The sequence below is a fragment of the Cornus florida genome, unplaced genomic scaffold (genome assembly GCF_030987335.1).
Source record: "Cornus florida cultivar Cherokee Brave unplaced genomic scaffold, ASM3098733v1 CherokeeBrave_3.0.0_Hap2_Chr02, whole genome shotgun sequence".
Lineage (NCBI taxonomy): Eukaryota > Viridiplantae > Streptophyta > Magnoliopsida > Cornales > Cornaceae > Cornus > Cornus florida.
In genome coordinates this window covers 65,115,708-65,121,231 of record NW_026775572.1, presented here as the reverse complement: position 1 = coordinate 65,121,231, position 5,524 = coordinate 65,115,708, and positions in this window count along the sequence as shown.

The window sequence follows — 5,524 nt, the reverse complement described above, 5'->3', positions numbered from 1 at the left end:
GTAACCCAGAAACTTCACTTCTCGCTGCCAAAATTCACACTTCTCAAACTTGGCATATAACTGGTGTTCATAAGTGTCCGCAACACTATGCGAAGATGTCTGGCATGATTGTCATCTGACTTAGAATAAATTAAGATATCATTAATGAAGACGATGACAAATTGATCTAAGTAAGCCCTGAATACTCTATTCATCAAATCTATGAAGACTGCTAGTGTGTTAGTCAATCCAAAAGGCATGACACGAAACTTATAAGAACCATATCTAGTGAGAAACATTGTCCTAGGAACATCTTGCTCCCTAACCCGAAGTTGATGATATCCAGAATGCAGATCAATCTTAGAGAAGTACGTAGCCCCCTTCAATTGATCAAAAAGATCATCAATTCTGGGCAAAGGATACTTGTTCCGAATAGTCACATTGTTCAACTCCCTATAATCTATACATAGACGAAATGAACCATCATTTTTGTTCACAAACAGAACTGGTGCTCCCCAAGGTAAAGTACATCACCTTGGGGAGCACCAGTTCTATTTGTGAAGAAGAAGGATGGTTCGCTTCATCTGTGTATAGATTACAGGGAGTTGAACAAGGTTACGATTCGTAATAAGTATCCTTTGCCCAGGATTGATGACTTGTTTGATCAGTTAAGGGGAGCCACATATTTCTCCAAGATTGATCTGCGTTCTGGGTATCATCAGCTGAGGGTTAGGGAGCAGGATGTTCCTAAGACAGCGTTTCTCACGAGATATGGTTCTTATGAGTTTCGTGTTATGCCGTTTGGGACGACTAATGCACTTGCAGTGTTCATGGACTCAATGAATAGAGTCTTCCGGGCTTATTTGGATCAGTTTGTTATTTTCTTTATTGATGACATCTTGATCTATTCTCGGTCGGAGGACGATCATGCTAGACAGCTTTGCATAGTCTTGCAGACGCTTCGTGAACACCAGTTATATGCCAAGTTCGAGAAGTGTGAGTTTTGGCAGCGGGAGGTGAAATTTCTGGGTCACGTGGTGTCAGAAAAGGGGATAGCAGTGGATCCGGCCAAGGTTTCAGCGGTGGTTGAGTGGGGACAGCCTACGTCACCTACAGAGATTCGGAGTTTTCTCGGTCTGGCCGGATATTACAGGAGATTCATCCAGGGGTTTTCCAAGATAGCAGGACCACTCGCTCATCTGACCAAGAAGGGTGTACAGTTCGTGTGGGATGAACACTGTCAGCGAGCTTTTGATGAGCTGAAAAGGAAGCTGACTTCTGTACTAGTTCTGGCTACTCTGCAGAGCGGGATAGAGTATCTTGTTTACACGGATGCTTCATTGCAGGGTCTTGGATGTGTATTGATGCAGGAGGAGCGACCGATTTCTTATGGATCTCAGAAACTTAAGCCTCATGAGCTTAATTATCCAACACATGATTTGGAGTTGGCAGCAGTGGTCTTTGCCTTGCGTATTTGGAGGCATTATCTGTTGGGTGAGTCCTTCAGGTTATTCAGTGATCACAAGAGTCTGCAGTACTTGTTCACTCAGCGGGAGCTGAATATGAGACAGCGCAGATGGTTGGAGTTTGTAAAAGACTATCATTTTTCTATACAGTACCATCCAGGGAAAGCGAATGTGGTGGCGGATGCACTCGGTCGCCGACCTGCTGGTAGTCTTTCTGCTCTATTCACTACTGAGTGGAATGCTTTGAAGAGGGTGGATGAGTTATCGGATGCTTTTATGGCTTGCATGGTGGTTACACCTTCCATCATTCGCAAGGTTTTACAAGCACAACTCACCGATCAGCAGTGTGTCGACAAGGTCGCAGAGATAGCTTCCGGAGAGGTTCCATTCTACTATGTTGGGGCTGATGGTGGTTTAAGGTACAAGGGATGGTTAGTGGTACCTTCTGCTGATAATTTGAGGAAGGATGTGATGACTGAGACTCACCACTCTGAGTTCTCTGTTCATCCAGGAGGCGATAAAATGTATCAGGATATGAAACGGCAGTTTTGGTGGGCAGGTATGAAGAGGGACATTGCTCTTTTTGTTTCTCAGTGCAGTACTTGTCAGATGGTTAAGATTGATCATCAGAGGCCGCCAGGAGCTCTACAGTCACTACCAATTCCGGAGTGGAAATGGGAGAGCATATCTATGGATTTTGTGGAAGGGTTGCCAAATTCTTTCAAGGGGCATAATTCCATATGGGTCATTGTGGATAGGTTGACCAAGTCAGTTCATTTCTTGCCTATTTGCACTGACTACACTTCGGAGCAGTTGGCGAGGCTTTACATTTCAGAGATTGTGAAGCTACATGGCATTCCATTGTCTATTATATCGGACAGGGATTCCAGCTTTGTATCTGGATTTTGGAAGCGTTTTCAGCAGGCTTTAGGTACGGAGTTACACCTTAGTACTGCTTATCATCCTCAGACTGACGGACAGACTGAGAGGGTGAATCAGATTATGGAAGATATGCTTCGGTCGTGTGTCCTGGATTTCAAGGGCCACTGGGAGGAATATTTGCCACTTGTGGAGTTTACTTATAACAATAGTTTCCAGAAGACTATTGGGATGGCACCTTTTGAGGCGTTATACGGTCGACCGTGTCGATCACCTGTTTATTGGATGGAGGTTGGAGAGAATCGATTCTTAGGTCCTGAGTTCATCAAGGATACTTCTGAAAAGATTGCTCTTATTCGAGATCACATGCGTACTGCCCAAAGTAAGTAGAAGAGCTATGCTGATCGTCGCACTCGTGCTTTGGAGTTTCGAGTTGGAGATCAGGTTCTTCTCAAAGTATCTCCTATGAAGGGTGTAATGTGCTTTGGGAAGAAAGGGAAGTTGTCACCGCGGTTTGTCGGTCCATTCATGATTACAGATCGAGTTGGAGCTGTCGCTTATCGGTTGGCACTTCCGGATAACTTGGATCGCGTTCACAATGTATTCCATGTGTCCATGTTACGGAAATTTCTGCGAGATGAGGATTGGTATTAACATATCGATGTTGGGGAGATTGAGTTGCAGCCGGATGCAACTTATTTGGAGCTACCATGTCGTATTGTTGACCGTCGGGATCAAATCCTTCGCAATAAGGTTATCCCTTTGGTTCGTGTACAGTGGAGCCATCACAATGAGGCCGAGTCCACTTGGGAACAGGAGGATGTCATTCGCTCGTAGTTTCCTGAAATATTGGAAGAAGGTAAGGGCGAATTTCGAGGACGGAATTCCTTTTGTTAGGGGGGAAGAATGTAATACCCCTAATTTAAAAGGATAGTCTCGGCATTTATTTATTATTTTTGTTGTATTTTTGCATGATTATTTGGTTTAATTGTTTTATTTAATTGTTTACCTGTGTGACGTGTATTTAATTGGTATCTATTTATTTGTTTAAATTGCATTTTATTGCATTTTATTTTATTTAATTGATTATTAAAGGTTTTAATTTAGGAAGTAATTTAGGAAGTATTTTAATTAACTATTTTATTTTCATAATTGAGGGTTTAGTTTCTTTAGCCGACACAGGATTTAATTAAGTTCTGTGGGCCGGTTAGGATTTAGTTAGGGCTCTAATTAATGTAGGGTTTTGGTATAACTCCATAAATATATGGGTATACGTCTGCCGAGGGTTTCTAAAACCCTATTCACCATATTCCCGTATACAGTAAAGAGAGAAGTTGAGAGAACAGAGCGTCGTAACGGTCTGTCAAGGAGAATAACAGAGAGGACCAAGGGAGGTGTTTGGTGGATTAGATCAGAACCAGAGTCGGCTAGAAGGTAGTCAGTGGTTGCCGGAAAGCTTAGAACAATGGCGTCAAGGTTCTGTTTATAAAACTGTACAGGCAAGTTCTTATCTTCCTCCTTCCCTTTGATTTGTGTTCTGTGCACCTGGACATCTCTAGGAGATTAATTGGCCTTAAACTGAACCATGCATGTTTTATATATGTTTTACTTGATCGTTTTATCTGTGAAATTTATTTACAAAACAATTATAGCACGTATGTTTTCTTGACTCTGTTTTGGCGTAACGTCTTACTGGTTTAATTTTTATTTGGAATCTTACTGAAATCAACCGAGGTCTGATTGGATACTAGATGTAATTTAAGACTTCAAATTTAAAATTGGAGGAAAAACAGAGGGGTTGGGATAAAACTGATGTCGCAATTTAGTTTCAGTATTGTTCTTCAACTATGCTAGTTTAAATAGCTGGATTAAACTCTGTAATTGTTTGCAAAACTATTGTAAACAATCTTGGGGAATGCTTCTAGACTAAATTACGAGTCCTAAGATTAGTTTTAGATACCAACAGAGTGGTTGGATTTGATCAGAGAAGGAGCGGACGGACTGAAACGAAGCAACGGGGACAAGGCTCTCAGAGGAGGTGAGAGCCGGCTCCATGGAAGTGGGAGCCGGCTCCCACAACAAAGTGGAGCCGGCTCTAGGATGGAAAAGAGCCTGCTCCAAATTCTGGAGCAGGCTCCCTTGTTGTTTTGATTTATTTTACGATTTTTTTTTTAATTTTCTACATACTATGTTCACTGTTGGAGCATGGAGACTGTTTGAATGAATTTGAAACTTTACAGAGGGATCAAGGAATGAATTTTGAGTGTTATTAAGACCCTAAATTAAGTAAAGTTTAATTCTAAGTTGTTGGGACAAACAGTGTAAAAATTAAGGCACTTAACAAATGGAAGTTGAATTAATTGTTGAATTAAAATTCAGCAACTTGATGGAACATAATGTGTTTATAAAACTTGTTTTAGAATGCATTCAAGTGCATGATAAGGTCATTTAATTATTAATTTTGATCTATGCATGCTTAGGAGGCTAGTTGCTGAATTATTAAATTGTTTACTGCAACTATATGGTTAATGCTTGGATTTAAACTGCTGAAATATTTAAACAATCTTCTGAATTGTTTTAGCAATTTATTGGTTAATAATAGGATTATTTAACCTATTCACATGCATGATGGAGTCCCTGACATATTAAATTTGGTCTATGCATGCTCTGGATGTAGTTGTTGATTTGTTAAATCGTCTCCTGCAACTATATGGTTAAATGCTTGGATTTAAATTGCTGAAGCTTTAAATATTTTTCTGCAATTATTTGGATGGTAGTTTTTGGTCTGTAAATTATTGAACTGTTATATATGTTGTAATTTACATGGATATGGAGGATGGTATGTACCGATATGGGATGGTGACATACTAGGGACGGTTTAGCTTAAAACGCATAAACCTAACCTAATGGATTAATGGAATGGATTGAAAGATATCGAATCCTAATTGTGACTAAGTCAGATCAGCTGTAAACAAGTTGGATGACTTCCTGGATTAACGGATGGTAGTTAAGTCATATCAACTGAATAAGTTGAATGACTAACTAGTTGGTTTATTGTATGATAGTTTAATAAATAGTTGAACTGCATACCCTGGATTTGGACGGACATTATATATATGGTTATGGTACCACGAGTTGAGCTTGAGTCTCAGACTCGTTGGTTAGGGTGCGTATATGCAGTGGATGCGTAGCTGGTTATA